General features: G+C 49.6%; 1 long non-coding RNA gene across 1 annotated transcript; it reads left to right on the top strand.

Annotated features, from left to right (window-relative positions):
• Window positions 1-6367, top strand: LOC104876053. Its single transcript, XR_784235.2, has 4 exons — window positions 1-361; window positions 3583-3758; window positions 3847-5149; window positions 5955-6367. It is a non-coding gene; the product is annotated as an uncharacterized LOC104876053 (long non-coding RNA).
• Window positions 6368-19967: the final 13600 nt, after the last annotated feature.

The following is a 19967-nucleotide window of genomic DNA, read 5'->3' as shown; positions in this document are numbered from 1 at the left end:
CTGCCTTTATCCACCCCCTTTGTGCTGTTGCCCTGGTGCTTTTCCAGATCTGTGTTGAACCTTTCATTGGCATGGACTAGCCCTGAGCACAGCTTCCTGTGGTCTTCGGTAAATGTAGCTGCTCACTATTTAACTACTGGGTGTCATCTTGGCGATTCTTTCCTTGCCGTACACGAGAACCTGGTCTATTCCTGGTCCATTCTGTTGTCACAGCTGGTAAGCCAGCCAGGAGACATAACAGACAGAGAGCATCACCAGACCTCAGGATCCTCACCAGACTTGGGAGGCATCGGCAGCAGCCTGAAGGCCTTCAGCAACCTCAGCAGACAAGGGAAACCAGACCACCCGGCCAAAAACAAGGGTAACTCCGTTTTCCTCTTATCGCTCTCTCTTTTTTTTAATGAGCACCCGAGATGCTTGTTAGAGGGGTCGGGTGAGAGGTTACCGACTGTGGAAAGTCATCTTTAGGTTGTGACACTGTTTCTGCAGGGATGGACCTACAGTGGCACGAACTTGATTGGTCCATGGACTTAATTCTCTCCACATTCTGGTTGCAAACAGAATTGTATGAGAACCAAATCACATTCCCCTGTAAGGCGAATGAATATTGAACCTAACCGTTGAATTTGGCTCAATTGTCATCCAGTTCTGTTTGTGACCAGACTCATGGTGAGAATCATTATGTTTGTGAACTGAGGTACCACTTGTAAACTGAGCCAAGTGGAAAATGGCCACTGTTTCGGCATAGGTGCCCACCACGGGGGCCCGGGAGGCATGGACCTGGCGTGCCTAACCTGTGGCTTTTCTTCATGGAGTGGTTGGTAACCTACCTTGGCCACGGCAGCTAGTTGTTTAGCACCAAGGGTTTGTGGTGCCCTGTGATTAGTAGGTTCGGAGTGAGTGCATCCTGCCCACAAGCTTCAGTATTTCCCTCCTCCTGTAGTCATCCCCTCCTCCCTCAGGCTTTCAGCTATCAGAACTTTCAATTTATTTGGTTACTGGTTCTAAATACCTAAAAACAAAACAAAACAAACAAAACACAAAACAGCCAGGATTAACAGGTACAGTGACTTTCTGCACAGGAACAGTACGATTTCTTCCTTTGAATGCTTCTGCTGCTTTTGCCCATGCAAAGCAGCGGCGAGCCTGCTCTAGCTGACTCAGCTTCTCCTGGGTCCTAGAGCTGTCACCTTCTGGATTAGCTTTCTGATGCTGGTTTGCTCTCCTTTTTACTCGGTTTTGTTTTCGTTGTAACAACTGTGGCTTTATGCTCCTATATAAAAGGATGTGTAACATGTATTTCCTGACTGAATTTACATAGTGCCTTACTGGAGACCTCTGTAGCAGGTTCCAGTCTTCTGCCCAGTGTATGACGTGTTTGTGTAGGGAAGATGGCTCTGCTTGTGTTTGTCACCCAATGTGGCATTTGTGAACAGAAGCAGTATTTTGTCAAATGGCTTGTTTGAGAGCTTAATTGTTTGCGAACAAAGGCATTTGTGAACTGGTATCAGTTTAGTCATTCAGCTAAAGGATCCCAATCTATATCCTCACAGAAGATAGTATTTCATTAACAAAAGAACCTAGACTATGGTTAAAGCCCATTACTGATGTTTTTGGCTACAGGATTACTGGTGCCATACCAGAGCCCATGCAATCCACCCATCTTATCAGTAGTCAAGCCATCAGGAGAACATCACCTAGTGAAAGACCTCAGAGCCATCCATGGGGCTGTGGTACCTATTCATCCATCAGCAGCAGACCCATGCACCCCTTTAGCTGAGATCCCTAGAGACATTAATTGGTTCCATGTCCTTAATCTCAAAGATGCTTTCTTTTCTATCCCAGTGGATCCTAACTACCAATATTTGTACCCATTTGAATGGGAGGATCCCCAAACAGGACTTCACCAACAGCAAATTTGGACTATTTTGCTTCAGTGCTTTAGAGATAGCCCCCAATTGTTTCAGTGGATCTGGACTCAAGACCCAAGATACTTACAGTTCAGAAGGGAAGGCCTAACAGTTTATAGACGAACTTCTCATGTGTAGTCCCAGTAGGGAATTATCTGATGGAAACACTATTAAGACTCAATTTTCTAGAAAAAAGGGGTTATAAAGTGTCGCAACATGAGGCCTAGATTCCTCAAAAACGGTGACATATCTGGGGTATGTTTTAACTCCAGGACAAAGACAACTGTTCTCAAAGAGAATAGAGACTATTCACTGTCTGGTTCTCCCAGAGTCTAAACAGCAACTGAGGGCTTTCTTGGGAAAGCTTTCTGCCACATATTACTCTTCAGTCTGGAGTAATAGCTAAATACCTACATGAGACAATTTGAGGACCAGAAATTGAACCCTTAAAATGGACAGCAGGTTCTCAAGAGACTTTTAAAGCCTTCTCACATACCTCGATGCATTAGGAATCTCAGATCTAACTAAGCCTTTTTCTCTCTTCATGGCTGAGAGACAGGAATAGACACTGGAGAGCTAACTCGGTGTCTGGGCCAGGAAGCCAACCAGTTGCTTACTTTCCCAAGTGACTAAATGGAACAACACAGGGATGGCCCAGTTGCCTGCAAGCAGTTTTACACTGTTTCACTGTTTTAAACTCAGCCACCCTCCTCCTAACCATCCGACAGATAGAACATGAGTATGAACAGACCAGCACCCAAATCATGCGAGCCTCCCCAATTCGAGACACTGTCCATTAACAGCCATCTGGCACATGGTTTACCAAGGGCAGCAGTTTCATAACAGATGGCACAGTCAACCCCACCCAGGTCACTGAAGCATGAGGGCTCCCCCCGGGTCTTCTGTCCAAAAGGCACACTTGCTGCCCTCACCCAGGCTCTCTAACTTGCCCAGGACAAGAGGGTCAGGTATAGATATGGAGATATAGATATAAATATAGGTATAGATTGACTCCAAATACATCTTTCTTGTCTCACATAGACATGCAGCCATCTGGAGAGAAAGAAGACTTTAGACCAATCACCAGTCTCTAATAAAACATGGACCAGAGATGCTCAGCCTCCTTGAGGCAGCCAGTGTCCTGAGTGAGGTAGCAGTTGTCCACTGCTAGAGACATCAAGCCTCTCTGGACCCTATCACCAAAGTACTGGGAATTAAGTATCATCTCCACATTGTGTGGAGACCCCAGTTATCGGGAAAAGTTAGAGAACCAAATTCTCAAACAAACCTTAGCCGTGTTGTGTCAGAATCCCACCATAGTGACTGGATCTTCTTTCAGTTGCCTTAATGAGGCTTCATTAGCCCCCAAGTCCAAACTTAATCTCAGCCCATTTGAGATACTTTGTGGGAGGCCACTTTTGACATCTTATTTACTTACTGACACTAAAACCTCCCAACATGTGACCCATTGGGAACTTTCCAACAGGTCCTGCAGTAATATGGACATAAGGTTCTTTTATTCCCAGGGCTAACAAGAGCTGTCAGCCCAAGTCTGCCTAGTGACAGATCCAGGTCCAGACCTGGACAGAGGGTGGACCTCAGGACTGACTCTCATCCACATGGAAAGGCCCTTCCTTACACAGCCCTATTAACCACTCCTTCTGCCCATAAGGTACAGGGAAGAGATAGCAGGATTCATCTCTCCTTGGTGAAGCCCAAGCCATCTGTGATGCCAGAAGACAAAGAACAGGGGCCATGAACTTTGTACACCTATGCATCCATGGATGACCACAAGTTCCTTAAAAAACAAAAACCAAAACCAAAAAAACAATCACTCTGTTGAACCAGGTAAGTAAAATGGTTTGCTCCCTCTAAGTAAATTGTGTTAGTTGTCCACTACCACCTTGTTTACTGCGCTTAAAAATCTCTGTTCCAGGTTAAGACGTGACATCTTTTGAGTTTTTTTTTGTTCCTTTTGGCATCACCATGGATTATTCAAAAATTCCCTCCAATAGAGAAAATAAACAGTGATACTTATGTGAGACCGTAAAATTAAGTGCATCTTTCTCCTGTCTTCAAGAGCTACCTAAGAATTCGACAGACAGCCTTGACAGACTTGCGTCCTTCAAAGACCAGGTAGACTCATAGCAGCAGCGGCCATACAACATTGCAGGGGACTACGACTCCTAACAGCCAAAACAAAGGAGCTGCATCTGTCCCTAAGAGAAGAATGTAGTTCCTACATCAACAGGTCTAAAATAGTAAGACATGGTGCAAAACTGGCTCGCTGTGCTTCCAAGACCCGTGAAGAACTATTTGAGTCACAGATGTCCTGGCCAAGGGTCTGACGTTGGGAATCTTGGTTGTGGTCCAGGACATGGCCTTTATTAGTGTGCTCTGTATCATTTAGATCTATGTACTTAATCTCTTAGTCAAATCTGCTTCTTTTTTGACAGCTGTCAGACTACTGGTGATGACCCTAAGTCAAGATCAGAATCTGCCTCCATGCCCATGGTTTGTCCAAACTTCCTCGGAGGAAGGGCTCAGCTCCCTTGAATTCAGATCAGCCAGGGTTTGAGTTCTTGCTCTCTGAGTAAGTAGGGCCAACACTCCTGGAAGTAGCTGTAGAAGACAGAACTTCCCCCTTCAACACCCCTCAAAGATTTTTGGGATCCAGGGCTCAGGGGAGCAATAACACGGTGACAGGAAATGGAGCTGAGCCAGTCACTCCCCTCCCTCCTTTATCTCAAAACAGCACTTTGCAGTTATTCCTGCTTCCGCTGTCCTAAAGGAGGTAGAAAATAAGAGAACAAAAGCGTAGGAGATGGCTGGTGCTCTAGGCGGGAGCACGTGCAGGTTGGATCTCCTAGCCTGACCTTGACCCTACTCAAACCTCATTGCAGGTTCATACATAGGCACCACATCTCGTAAATACAGTTAGGATCAGTGAATTCTGGGATGAGTGTGTGCTGAGAGCCCCTGAGGTGGCTCAGCACCCTGTCGATCACACCTGGAGGCCCATGGGAGGCACCTCAGCAGATGTGTCTGGCCCTGAAACTCTGAAAGCCTGGTATCATCCCCCTGTTTTCTGTGTGCTTTTGATATAGGAGGTAGGGCATGGCAGAGCTGGCTGGGGAAATGAGCAGGGCCTGTCTATTACAAGATCCCAGGACATCGGCGAATCATTCCCAGGACTCCATATGTAGAACTTCCTGGTTCCCATGCGATGTGGACTGAGTGTAAGTATATTTTACAAGCACAGCAAGGAGACCATCCTTGAGCCATTGTGTGAGCAACAAGGCTGTTTACTCCACTTGGGTGCAAACGGGCTGATTCGGAGAAAGGATTCAGCAGCCTGGAAGAGGAGAGCAAAGGCTTTGAAGAGGAGCCAGAGGTTGCTGCCTTGAGGAATTTGGGGTGGAGAGAGTGAGGTCACATTTGTCAGCGCAGATGTGATCCAGTGTCCCTGAGCTGAGGACATGGGACGTGGTCAGAGGCGATCGATCCCCCAACTGCCGAGAAAGGGCAACTTCGAGGGCCAGAGGAGACAGACAATAGAGACTTGCGTAGTTTCAAAGTGCGGGGGCGGTCAGGGATTTAGCTCAGGGGTTCCGCTGCCTGCCTTGCAAGGGCTAGGACCTGAGTTCAATCCCCGGTACCAAGGGGGCGGGGAGGGCGCTGGTGGGTCAGTGCTTCAGAGCGGGCAAAGACACTCTGAGCTCACCAGTCTTTACTGGGTGCACACAACAATCGCAGGGAGCGTCGGGTGACTTAGGGGCAGCGGTGATCCTGTGGTGATGAGGATCTCATGATCACGAGTGGCAAGGAGAGCATTCTTACTGCAGGCTCATAAAGAATCTGGCCTTCCCCCAGGCCGGAGCTTCTCTCTCTTGGTTCCGGGGATGGAACTTGGGCCCTTATGCTTGCAAGGCAGGCGGCAGAACCACTGAGCTAAATCCCCAGCTGTTTTTTTTAATTACTACTCAGTTCTCAAAGAACAAGGATGTCTTCAGCTGATGTAATCTTTTTTTTTTCCCCCTTAAGGACAGCTTTTTATTGCTACCAGAGGCTTTTGTCACCGGTACACGTTCCTGACTGCAGTACCTTCTTCAGACTGCAAAGGGAGCTCCGGATTCAAGTGACTAAGAAGTACAGGCCGGCTGCGAGATAGGGGATAATATTTATCAGAAAACCTAGCAGCCTAACATAAAATGAAGGTTCTGAATTACACATTACAGACTCAGATCATAGAGCTGCCTGACATCTGGACAGACTCCTGCTGATTCCAAACCAGTGAGGACAGGTCAGTTCCAGGACTCTCATGACCTTCTGTCCGGGTTTCTCTGCTGAGCACCTGGACGCATTAACCTTGTCACAGATTCTTTTATACAAAAGTCAAAATACTTTCAACAAATCTAAGTGTTCTAGTTACATGCCATTTTAAAGTTTAAGATAAAGCCGTAATTTTTTTCAATGTTTTTATTAGTACATATTTGCAGTAAAGTCAATATTAACCTTAGAGGGTATGTGTGTGCTTAACATAATCTAATTCTTTTCATTCTTTCTCCCTCTCCTTTTCTATCTGCAAAAGATCTCATTTCCTGTTTCCTATCATTGATTATTTTTAAACCTTTTTTATATTTGGATTCTCATATAAGAGGGGTTGTGTGATATTTAAGCTTGTGTCTGAACTATTTCACTTAACATGATGGTATCGAGGTGCATCCATTTTCACACAAATGATGCAAATTTATCCTTCTTTATAGCAGAATACTCGATGCGCATAGATACATTTTCTTTCTTTGATGTAATCTTTTTTTTTTTTTTTGTTTTTGTTTTTGTTTTTTTGAGACAGGGTCTCACTATGTAGTTGAGACTGACCTGGAAGTCACTATGTAGCCCAAGCTGGTCTGAACTCACAGTGATCCTCCTGCCTCAGCCTCCCAAGTGCTGGGATTACAGGCGTGAGCCACCACATCCGGCTCCATAGATACATTTTCCTGATCAATCTTGCTGATGGACATATAGGCCACTTATAAGTTCTAGTTATTATGAGGTGTGCTGCTAGGAACACAGGTTTGCATGCATCACTTGTGGCATGACGTCTTTACTCTCTCAATACCAATAAAGAAACAGCTGAATCAAATGCAATTTCTAGTTTGAGGTTTTTGAGGAATCCCCAGGGTAGAAGAGTGTCATTTTCCCCACAGCCTTGCCAGTATCTATCAATTTTATTTTTGATGATAGCCATTTTTTTTCCTGAAACAAGATGGTACTTTAATGTTGTTATTTTCATTTATAAAGACAAGGTCTTGCTGTGCAGTTCAAGCTGGCCTCAAAATTGTGGTGATCTTCCTGTCTCAGCCTCCCATTCCTGGCTCAGTGTTGTTTTAATTTGCATTTCTCTGATGGCCAGAGATTTTAGGCATTTTTTCACACATTTATTGGCTTTTTTTTTTTTTGGTACTGGGGATCGAACTCGGAGGCTCCGGAACCACTGAGCTAGATCTCCAGCCCATTGATCTCCAGTCTTTCATTGGAGAGGTCTTTTTTTTTTTTGGAGACAGGGTCTCACTATGTAGTTGAGACTGACCTGGAACTCACTATGTAGCCCAGGCTGGTCTGGAACTCACAGTGATCCTCCTGCCTCAGCCTCCCTAGTGCTGGGATTAAAGGCATGAGACACCACGCCCAGATTGGAGGGGTCTTTTTTGAATTCTTGATATTATCTTCTGTCCAAGGTGTAGCTGACAAAATTTTCTTCTAATTCTATAGGTTGTCTCTTCTGCTGTATAGAAGCTTAACCTGATATGATCCCATTTGTTGATACTTGATGCTATTTATTGTACAATCTAGGGTTCGATTTAGAAAATCTTTTCTTGCGCCTATATGAGAGTTTTGCCTATTTTATCTTCAAGCAGATTCCAGCAGATTAGTATCTACGTGTTTGATCCAGCTTGATTTTAATTTATGCCCAGTGATAGATATGGATTCAATCTACATTCAAACTTCTGCATGTGCGTAACTAGCTTTTCCAACACCACTTGTTAAAGAGGCTATCTTTCCTCCACTGTACGTCTTCCATTCCTTTGTCAAAGTTCAGATGGCTTAATGCATCTGGGGTTGTTTCTTTATCTTCTGTGCTGTTCTACTGATCCGCATATCTGATTTTGTTCCAGTGCTGTACTATGCTGTTTTTATCACTATAGCTTGGTGTTATATAAAATCCAGGATTGTGATACCTCTGGCTTTCGTTGCCCAGGATTGCTTTTGCTATTCTGGGTCCCTTCTGGTTCTATATAAATCTTAGGATTGTTTTTTCTACTGTTATGAAGAATACTGTTGGTATTTTAATTGGGATCGCATTAAATCTATAGATCAGTTTTTAAAATATGGCCACTTTCTGATGTCCAGGGTGTGGGGGTTCAGACAGGGTCTCTCTGTATCGTTCAGACTGGCCTTGAACTCATGGTGATTCTGCCACCTCAGCCTCCCGAGGGCTAGGCCTATATGCGGGTGCCACCACCCCTGGACAGTCATTTTCTTTTGAAAAGGTTTCAAATCCTCCTGATCATGGGGCTCTGACATAGAAAACAATGTTCCCTTTCTGTATGTGGAAAATGAAGCAAAATTCAGTATTTGCCACAAATGGACTGCATCTTTTCGGGGAGATGCCTGTGCCTGTGCTTCTGGAACTGGAGGACGCTCCTGTACCACACCAGTTGACTACATCAGCGGTGAGACACGGCCGAGGTCCCTGCCTGAGTGGCAGGGCCTGGGGGTTGCCTTGCACCTGAAGTATCTTTGGTCATGAAGAAACAGATTTTCTATATGAACTCCGAAGAACTCTTACTTTTTGACTTCTTTTTTGTGTGTAAAGATTGACAGAGGTGTGCTACATTGTGTTCCAGCTCATTCTTCTACGCCAAGCAGGTAACACCTGCAGTCTACTTTGGCTTCTTAACAACCTTTAGTCTGTTAGCGATTGATCCACTGAGGTCAGGAGCGATTCCACATCATTTTGGGGTAAAATCATTTCACAATTAAATTATGATCAGGCCTAGTCTTCTTGCCGGCTATGACAGGCCCAAACAGAAGTGCAGTCTCGCCTCCAGTCACAGCTGAGACCTCAGTGGCCTCATGACGCCGTCATGCTGTGATGCTCCAGGCGAAATTACATCAGCTGAAGACATCCTGGGTCTTTGAGCAGTAGAAAGTAGAAAAGTCTCAGCAGTGTACAGGGGCAGCTGTGGCCGCTGGGAAGGTCTGTCTGATCTCAGGTGCGTCCAGCCCAGGAATGTGGGTGCTGTTCCCCAGGCCCGAAGCTCCTTTGGTCTCCTGTAATTTCATTTCTAAACTCTAAAAATTGAAATGAGAAGCAACATCTGTGAGGTAATGTGAGAACTTTTTCTATTGCCACCTCTGATTCAGTTCCAAAGTTCACTTTCCACACTAACTGGAATCTAAATCATGGATTAAACATGGCTGTTACACTAATTTTGCTAAAAAAACAAACATGGGGGGTGTTACCTATTCGGCGACAGCTGACGTACTCTTGCCCTGAGGACCACTGAGGACTCGGCTGTGACCAGAGGCGCAACGGAGTTGTTTCCGCGTGCCATCTCCAGCTTGCGTGCATGAAGGTGGCACTGGACCCTAGACAGCTACAGTCAGACCTTACTTGTGAAATGGTTCTTCCCCATCCTCCTAGAAGCTGTAGGGTTCTGTCACAATTAAGTGACAGGAAGGGAGCAACTCGCTCAGCTCCACCGTTTGTAATTGTACTGCTGGGGTTTAGGTGCTGCCCCTGCCCAGGCGCACTGCGAGGGGTTCATGAGCTGCCTTCCCACGGGATGGCACTTGGCACCAGCATTTACTGTGTTTTTTGTCACACCTGTACAGACATACAAAGAAGTCCTCCAGAACCACCTCGGAAAGTGGTTAAGGACCACTGGCTCTGGTTGTGCTCTTGCATGCCTGTAATCCCAGCACTCTGGGAGGCTGAGGCAGGAGGATCACAAATTCTAGTCTATCCTGGGAAATTTAGGAGACCTTGTCTCAAAATAATAAAAAAAGAGCCTTTATTTATTTATTTCTGTTTGTTTGTTTGCTCATTTTTTGGAAACAGGGTCTCACTATGTATTCCAGGCAGGCCTTGAACTCCCGGTGACCCTCTTGCCTCGGCCTCCTGAGTGCTGGGATCGAAGTTGTGCATTCCCCCTTCTGATCTGCTTTTTTTAAAAGATGAGCTTTTTTTTCCAAAAATGTGTTCCTGAATATGGTCCAACTAAAGTGAGCCAAAGTATAATGGGGACTTAAGGGCTGATGTTGCTCAAAACACTGACTCTTCACATGGGCCTGCAGCTACCTCAAACTTTGAGACAGATTCCCACTCAGCTCTGCACACAAACATGTTAATCGCTTAAGGAGTGTCTGTCTGAAAGCAGGCTGGTTAGCCCTAAATTTACCTTACTTCTCTCACCCCCCCAAGGCTGAAGACACCAAGTTAGAAGACATTTTATATATATATATGTGTGTGTGTGTGTGTGTGTGTGTGTGTGTGTGTGTGTGCGTGTGTGTGTGTGTGTGTTTTACGGGGATTGAACTTGGGCCCTTGCACTTTCGAGGCAGGCAGTGGAACCACCAAGCTAGATCCCTGGCCCTCTTGCATTTTTATTTTGAGACAGCATCTCACTAAATTGACTGGTACGGCTTGAAGTTTCCACCCTTCTGGCAGCCCTCACAGTGCTGGCATTCCGGGTGTGCGGCACCAAGCCTAGCTGTCCTCAGCTTGAGCCACTTGCCTGCCTGCCCTGAGCCCAGCACTTTGTTGTTGGTTTTTGTTTCTTTGGTACCGGAATTGACCACAGGGCCTCGCACTGGCCAGGCAGGAGCGGCGCTGCGGGGCTACATCCCCAGCCCAAGCCCGGCACGCTGGGCCAGGCTGGTTGTGCGTGTGTGGGCAGGGTGTGAGCGTGCAGGGCAGTCTGTGACTGGCTTTGCCGCGCCTGGGCCCATAACTGGCCCTCGGGGGGTAGAGCCCAATCCCCACTGCCCCAGAGGGCCAGCAAGTGAGCACCCGGAGGGCAGGGACAGTGAGCGGCTGAAACAACCAGCACTTTCTGAAGGGCCCAGGGGAAGAGGAGCCCTGTGTGTGTGTGTGTGTGTGTGTGTGTGTGTGTGTGTGTGTGTGTGTGTGAATTCAGGGCCCTCGAGGTTCACCGACCACAGCCTTTTCTGTGTGTGTGTGTGTGTGTGTGTGTGTGTGTGTGTGTGTGTGTGTGTGTGAATTCAGGGCCCTCGAGGTTCACCCTGACAACAGCCCCACTCCTCAGGTGGGGGCACAAGGACTCTGTGATGCAGGCCTGGGCGCGCGGGGACCGAAGAGTGGGGCTGGGCCTGGGCTGGGTCCTGCCTCGCCCTGGGTGTCGCCTGGGCACCAGAGGCTTTCGGGGAGGACAGCAGGCCCGACCCGGCTTGGGGCTTTGGGGCCAGACTTCCACACTCTGCCACGCCTGGCTCCAGGAAGAGGCCAGCCTGGTGCTGAGGTTCAGCTCCAGTGAGAGGGAGGCCTGGGAGGTCCTAGACCGCCTGCAGTGCAGGACAAATGGCAGCTCTGCCCATCCCGGGGCTTGAGGAGCCGGGCCTGCGGGCCGGGCCCCTCCTCAGCCCCTCGGGGTCTGCTGCTGCTCATGCGCACCCTGGAGCCCACTCGCAGGGGCTATTTAAGATGCCCTCAGGTTTGAGTCATATTCTATACCCCAGAATTCTGCCTGGCTGTAGGATTCTAGGTTGGAAACATTGTCTTAGTGCTATCTTCTAAAAAAACTTTCTAGGGGTTGAACCCAAGGCCTTGCATGTGTTAGGCAAGGGCACTACATTTAGCCACACCCCCAGCTCATCTCAGTTTCTTGGTGTTGTTATTTGAGACAGGGTCTCTTGACCTTAGTTCAGACTGGCCTTGAACTTGTGATCCTCCTGCCTCAGCCTCCTGAGTGCTGGGATTACAGGTTTATGCCAGTGCACCAGGCTCATTGCAGTTTTAAAAGCATTGTTCATGCCTTCTTCCTTCTAGTGTTGCTGTGAGGCTAGGCCATTCTGATCCCTGCTTCTATCTGCTTCAGTCTGGGCTGAAGAAGGACACAGAGCCAAGCACTGATTTGAGCAGGGAGGGTACACCGTAACAGAGTAACTGGAAATTATAAGGGGACCCCATATGACATCCAGGGCAGTGGGTGATGTCCGAGGAAGAATACCCAGGCATGGTGGTGCACACCTATCATCCCTGCACTCGGGGAGGCTGAGGCAGGAGAATCACAAGTTTAAGCACAGTCTGGGCAACTTAGCAAAACCCTGTCTCAAAATACAAAAGAAAAAATAGGCTGGGGAGGTAGCTCAGTGGAAAAGCCCTGAGTTCCATCTCCGGTGCGCGCGTACACACACACACACACACACACACACACACACACACGGTGACTGTCCTGTCTCCCCCGGACTCTGTAGAGTCTCCTTCCTCTTTAGCGACCCTGAGGCGAGTCTGAGTCCATCCCTCACTCTGGTCACTCAACGGTTCTTCCGTTCTGTTACTGCCAGTGACAGGGTTCGGGACAGGCTCCTAGGTCCCTAGAATTGGACTTGGCCCGGTTGGGAAAGGACAACAAGGAAGGTTTGTTAAGGTCATGGTGTGGCGGGCTCTGCCTGCCGCCTGGAGTGGAGTGGGGCTAGGGTGCAGGATTTTAATGTCTCTCCAGGCCCGCCTGCCCCCCTTGGGGTCTTCTGGAGCAGGACTGAGCATGGGACTGGCAGGTGTGATCCAGGCCAGCTGTGCTGTTCTGTCCCGTGACTCCCTGCTGGGATCGGATGCACAGAAGCGGTCCACTAGCAGGAGCCTCCAGGGAGCCGTGCGGCGCGGTCACAGCCTTGCAGGGCACAGGGTGCGTGTTAGGAAAAGGAGAAGAAGAAACAGGTAGGAGCTGAACAGATAGGTTCACGGCAGGACAGAGTTGAGGGCTCCAGCTCTGCAGCAGGCTGCGGCTCTTCCGTGGTGTCGCGGGGAGGGGGAGTCAGCGGGAGGGGTTGCGGCTGCCTGCCAGGGCCTGGGAGAGCACAGGGGGTGATGGGGGCCCAAGAGTGAGGCTTGGGAAAGTGCGGGGAGTGCGGGCTGCACGACAGTGGGGCTGACAGTGCTAGGGGTCAGCAGGTGCAGCTGTGCTGGGAGCAGGGTTTAGAGGGTGTCTGCTAGCCGGATTCCTTCAGCAAACGCCCGTAATCTGAGCACTCAGAAGGCTGAGGCAGGAGGATGACACAGTTGGAGGCCTCGCTGAACTGCATAGGGAGATCAAAGTCAGCCTGAGCTACAGGATAAGACTCAGTCTCAAAAAATGAACAAACAAACAAGCAACAACAATAAAAGAAAAAAAGAAGTTACCGCAGGCGGAGGCGGGGTGGGGTGTGTGGGGTGGGTGTCTGGTCTGTGTGCAACCTTGTTTGAATGTTAGAATTTTCCAGGCAGGCTTGGGGATCTTTGCTTTTCCTATCTTTGTCTCCCTCTGGCAGGCCCGGGGGTGCATTGCTCAGATTCAGGAGTGTGTAGGGAGCTGCTCCTTAGCCCCAGTCACACTGGTCCTAGGTCCAGAAACTCGTGTTCTTTTAGCTCTGAGAAAACTTCTTCAATTATTTAAATTCTTTTCCCCTGTATTTTTTTCTTTTCAGTTGTTCAAGTAGTGTAATAGAACCGTTTCCCCAATTTTATCTCTTCCTTTTGTATTCTGTTTCTTTGGGTTTTTTTCCTCTTCAGGCATATTTCTTTATTTTTCAGATCTTCTATTAAGCTTGACTTTTTTGTTTTTTGATTTTTGTTTTTTTGGTACTGCAGATTGAACTCAGGTCCTTGGGCTTGCGAGGCAGGCTCTAGAACCACTGAGCTAAATCCCCAGCCCGAGCTTGAGTTTTTAATTTTTCCTATCATAATAATAACCAAGAGCTGTTTAGTGGATCTCTAAGTGCTAATATTCTTTTTAAGTAGTGTCCCATTTTTGTTTCAAGATTTCAGTATCTTTTGTTTCTCTGAGGATGCTGGTGAGTTTTTCTTTGAACTTTTCCTTTTTAATTTTCTGAATTTTTCTTTTTACTACACGGGGTCTGTTTCTGTAAATTGCTTTTTCATCCTGTTTTATGTTCATCTATTTTGCTTTCTTTTATGGCTTTATCTAGATGTCCCCCCAAAGCCTGTTGCATCACAGATGGGCTTTTCCGAGGTGGCTGGATCTGAAGTGTGTGATGCTGGGAACAAGGGTGTGTGATGACTGAATTAGTTCACTGATTGGACCGGCACAGTTCTGGGCGTGGCTATGGGAAGTCCCACTGTGGGTGTGGGTGGCACCACCCGAAAGGCTGGATGGGATTCAAAGGAGGGGTAGCCTTCTGCTTCCTTGCTGTCTTGTTCCTCTCCTGCCTGCCTGCCGTGCACTGTTTGTCCTCTGTCCCCTCCGCCAGGCCACTCTGCCTGGGAACCAGCTGGCTGTGGACTGAAACTTCTCAAACCATGACCTAAAATAAACCTCTCCTCCTTTAACTTTGGGTGTTGGGTATTTTGTCTCAGCAATGAGAAAAGAAACTGTGACCCCTTCCGTGCTTCAGGTTTCTATCTACCGTGTTTGAAGGAGTTCTTGTTTGTGTTTCTGGTGACTGGTGGGCATTGGCTTGTCTAGTCACTGATGAAAACATGATCTAGTCGTGTCCCAGCAGAAAGCATGCAGTTCACTGGGATTAGACAATTCCAAGACAGGCGTGGTGGCACAGGTCTGTAATCCCAGCACTCTGGGAGGCGGAGGTAGGAAGATCACAAGTTCAAGCCCAGCCGGAACAACTTAGTGACTTAGTGAGACTGTGTCTCAAACTGGAAAAGAAAAAAAAGGGCAAGGGATGTAGCTCAGTGCAAAGGTCCTGCGTTCAATCCCCAATAGCAAAAAAATAAAAACAAAAAATTAGGTAGTTTCAGGAGGATGTATCTATTAAACGAGCATTTGGAAAGGCAGGGAAGGGCGCAGAAACGCCTGTGTGAACCAGGCAGAGACATGTGGCTCCCACTCTCCCACCTCCCCTTGCCCTTTCCTGGGTTCCACGCCGGCCAGACCAACGAAGTCAGAGACACTGCGACCCACATCTGGGCTCTTCCCAGCACACAGGGCCAGGCAGAAAGCAGGTGTGCAGGAGTCACGGAAAAACTAAGAAGCTATCAGACCCGGTGGCTCAGTCCTGCCACCCTGGCTACTGGAGTGGCTGAGGCAGAAGGGTTGAAAGTTCAAGCCCGGCCAGGGCAGTTTAGCTACTTAGTGAGACTGTCTCAGAATAAAAAATAAAACAGGATGGGGGGTGGCTCTGTGTGAAGGCTTTGGGTTCCATCCCCAGTTCTGCAGTGAAAGAATGAATGAAATATAAGGGCTGGGAATTTAGCCCAGTGGTTCCGCTGCCCACCTCAAAAACTAGGAGTGCAGGCAGGTACCACCACATCAGGCTTCAGATTTATTTGTGAGACCCCAGGGTCACACTATCTAGTTCAGGCTGGCCTTGGACTCATGGAGATCCTCCTGCCTCAGCCTCCTGAATACTGTGATTACAGTCATCAGGTACATGCCTGGCCATCATTTTAAAATTTTGAGACAATGTCTTGCTTAGTTTCCCAGGCTTGTGATACTCCTGTCTCAGCCTCCAAGACTGCTGGGAAATTGTACTTTTTGTTGGTCTTTTGAGATAAGGTCTCACTAGGTAGCCCAGGCTGGCCTTGAATTCCTGGCAATCCTCCTGCCTCAGCCTCTGGAGTCCTGGGATCGTAGGTGTGCGTGACCACACCCAACTGCAATTGTACTTTTAAAACCCAACTCCAAGTCAAGTCTTCTGGACTCGCTGCCCTAAAATGCATAGGGACTCTCTCCCCAGCCCACAAACTCTGTGGATGCTCACCTCATTCCTGCCTGCCTTAGTCAAGATGCGGCGGGGGGGGAATTTGTGCATCTAACATGCAGGTTCCCAGCTGGGTCCCCTGGGGAGCTGTTGCAGAAATGACCCCAGGCCCGGGAGAAGCTGATGTGGGCCCCAGCTGCAGGCCCCCAGGCTCCACATGCAGGAGGGTCGGACAGAGCAGCTCAGCTCGCAGCTCAGGAAAAGCTGAGTTTCAGTGCAAAGGTGGCCAGGAGGAGGCTTTCCCCTCGGGGAGGCTGGCAGCTGTGCTCCCTCGGGCCTCCATGGGGTCTCCCGCCCTGACAGCACCTGGCAGCAGACCAGCCAGCCCTCGCTGTGAGTTCCGGGCACAGAAGAGCCATCACTGCCACCCTCGCGGGGCTTCTCCGCCTCCCAGGAGCCCGCACACCACCTTCCCCTCTGTTGTGGAAGCAAGAAAACGGTGAGGCCGTGGGCACTGTCCCAACATGCCTCGAACTTGTCCCACGCTAGGCCCGCCTGCGGTGACGCCTGAGATGCCAGGCCACGGGCGGTGCGGTGAGAGGGGCCTGCTATCAGAGCAGCAGTTGTGGCACTCCAGTTATTTATTCCTGGAGCGTTCGGGTGTGCGTGCGTGTGTGTGTGTGTGTGTGTGTGTGTGTGTGTACTGGGATTGAACCCAGGGACATCTGCGCTACCTCCCCAGCTGTTATTTTCTGAGTCAGGGTCTCACTATGTAGCCCAGGCTGGCCTCAAACTCACGGTCATCCTCCTGCCTCAGCCTCCCAAATGTTGGGGTTATAGGCGCGCGCCACCACGCCCAGCCCACCTTTTTTACATGTACAGTACCTGTGGGTTTCCCATCATGGGTTCAACCAACCGCAGACCGAGAACACTGAAAGAGAAATCACATCAGTACTCAACAGGACAGACCCGCTATTCCTCAAACGACGCAGTGCATCACTACTCACTTAGTATTTACACTGTACTGTGCAGTACAAGCAAGCCAGAGATGCCCTCAGCATGAGTGTGTGTTCAGCTTGCACAAGGCCTTGGGCTCATTCCCAGCAGCTCAAAAAAACCATATATGGATAAGATGATTAAGATTTCCCAAGATGACTGTTATTATTATATATTGCCAACGTGCCCCAGTAAACATATAAATACACGGACATGCGTGGGTGTGCAGTACGACAGCTTTTGCTCCCTCAGGCTGGCCGTGCTGCACCCTGGCCCTGTACCCCGTTGTACAAGAGACTCAGGGAGCCCCGGGGTCTCTGAACCAACGGCCACCAGTGCTGTGGAGCGATCAGAGTCGTAAGTACTACCTACAAAAGGGAAAGTCAGATTGAGAAGCTCTAGAAACGTCAAAAAGGGGGTTAGAACTGAACGTTTCATGATTTAGAGGAGAGAAGAAGCTGTCCCTTGGAGCCGGGGGCCCGGCTGTCACCTCGAGTCAGAGACGCTGGCTGATCGGCCAGCATAGTGTGGCGTGGCCAAGGGGGTTCACTGCGGGCAGGACGCACCCCGGGTAGGCTCGGCCTGACAGGTCAAAGGGCAGCAGGCCTTGCCCTGCCTTCAGAGGAGCTCCCACCGACATGGCCCAGCTTCCAGCTCTGGCCCTGCGGCCCCTGGCGCGGACTGGTAGGGAGAGCTGGGACAGGCAGGGAGAGTCCAAGGGCCTCAGTGAGGTTTCCGGCCAACCGTTTAACCCTGCTAGGAGGGCAGCTCGAAAAAGCAGGCGAGAAGGCCGGGCTCACTTCACACCAAGACCTATTCTCCAGTTAGGAACGAAAGAAACGAGGCGGGGTGCGTTCTAAAACGGGCTTGGCATATAACCGTGCACCGATGCCCCGTCACCCTGCACACTGCAGCTCGAATCCACCTCATTACTCTCCCCGCAGTAATGCGCGGAAACGCACTGCATCCTTCCTCTGCCTTAGCCGAGCGTCTCCCCTTTGCAAACCTCACAAGAGGAGCACCTGGGCTGCGAGAGAGCACAGAGGGCTTGTCCAGGGGTGACCCCGAGGCAGTGGCCAAGTCGGGTCTCGGGGTGACAGCGCTCGCCTTGGGACGAAGCCCCCGCGGGCCAGCGGCACCCCCCACGCCAACCTCCTCACTTTCTCTCCTTCCCCGTTTCGCCCCCTTTCCAAGGAAGTGGTCTGGTCGCCCCTTCTGAACCTACGCCTCTCACTCGTCCTGACGCAGGGTTGTCCACGTCTCACCGTGCGAGGAGCCAGGGCGGAGGGAGGGGTGGACAGACAGCAGAGGGACGGCTGTGACGGACGGTGTGACCACTTCAAAGCTCAGACAGCGTTTCGTCTGTTTCAGAAAGAGACTCATGAAAATGCTTAAAATGAAGGAAACTTTTCTTGGAGGAAACTTCGAGCTAACTGAAAAACTAGACTGTGAGTAGGCCTGCCTCCTCCTCCTCCCTGGGGGAGGAGCGAGGTCATCGGCTGCCCGGCCTCTCCCGGTGCCAGGACTGCGCACTGCTTTTTAAGGTAGTTTTCCCAGCGGATGCTCACCGTAGCACGGTGTAATAGAAACTCTTCTACTCCCATCTTACGGCTTGCGAAAGCGCGGCTTTGGAGGATGACGACGCTGCGCACTGCAGGGCTGGGTTTGAACTCTCGACGCAGAGCAGCAGCACACAGGCCGGCAAGCGGGACTCGCACGGCGAGCTTGGCAGTTGCTCCGCCCTCTCCTGCGGGAGTCGGAGTGCCAGGAATCTGGAGGAAGCTCCCGACTGTGAAGTCCCCCGGGGAAGGGGAAGGACAGGCAGAGACCCCCAGGGCAACAGCTGACAGCTGGGCCCACAGGCAGGGCAGAGCCTCAGAGGGGCTCTGGGGCCTCGGGTGCCCCCAGGCCCGGCCAATTCCTGTCTGGCTTTTGTGGTGCCCAGGAAGCAGAGAGGAAGGAGCTGGGGACAAGAAAGCCGTCTTCCAGGTCCCAGCCCCAGGCCTGGAGTGAGCCATAGCAGCCCATGATCCATCACCTCCAAAAGCCCCACTCTGAACATCAGGGCGTTTAGGTATTTATTTATTCATTTATTTACTGGTTGTTTCTTTTCAGTACTGGGGTTCAAACTCAGGACCTTGCACTTGTGAGGCAGGTACGATACCACTGAGCTACATCCCCGGCCCTATTTTGGGTGTTTTTTGAGATTGGGTCTTACTATGTAGCCCAGGATGATCTTGAACTCACTATGGAGCTGTGGAAAAGATAATCTTCTCTGTCAAAGGAGATAATTAGAGTAACTCCACTTTTTAAGAATCCCTATTTTTGCAAAATCCTATTTTTATAGAATGTATATGTAATTGTTTCACTGTTCCTTGGAAACGTGAGACAAAGGACTACGTGTCTGTCCACCTGCTGTAAACTTTGTAACAAAGGGCTTTCCAAGCTCAGAATCAGCTCTGTGTGGCGTGACACCAGCCAGTTGGGTCAGATCTCGAGGCCACACCCCACCGGGGGAGTGGGCACGTGAGCCGTGTGTGTCAGGGACAGAGGCTCAGCGTGCTTGCTTACTTTTGTCCAGCTGTTCACCCTTCTGCAGAAGTAAAGTTTGCCTTGCCAAGAAACTTTGGGAAGTTTGTTTTCTTTTGTCCCATTGCAACGCCAGAGAATTCATGCCCAACGTAGCCCAGGCTGGCCTCCAGCTCAAAGTGACCCACCTGCCTCAGCCTCCTGAGTGCACCCAGCACACCCAGTAGGACATTTAAAATCTAAACCCTAACACTAGTAAGAACTCTGTCACTGAGCTACGTCTTGGGCCTCACTGGTGGGCCTTGGCTGTGGTTGCACTTGGGGTCCTCTTGTCTGAGACCCCAGAGTAGCAGGGTCACTGGCACACACCGCTGTCTTGACATTTTTAAGTGTGCAGCTCAGTGGCGTCAAGCACATGCGTTATTGTGCAGCCACCATCACTCCTGGATTTTTATTTATTTATTTATTTGGTTTTTTGAGACAGGGTCTCACTATGTAGTTGAGACTGACCTGGAACTCACTATGTAGCCCAGGCTGGTCTCAAACTCACAGCGATCCTCCTGCCTCAGCCTCCCGAGTGCTGGGATTACAGGTGTGAGCCACCATGCCCGGCTTCCTGTCTTTTTATTT

Source organism: Fukomys damarensis, unplaced genomic scaffold (assembly GCF_012274545.1).
Source record: "Fukomys damarensis isolate Sample0158 unplaced genomic scaffold, DMR_v1.0_HiC HiC_scaffold_33, whole genome shotgun sequence".
NCBI lineage: Eukaryota > Metazoa > Chordata > Mammalia > Rodentia > Bathyergidae > Fukomys > Fukomys damarensis.
The sequence above is the reverse complement of the archived record's forward strand: the minus strand, read 5'-3'. Positions and strand labels throughout refer to the sequence as shown.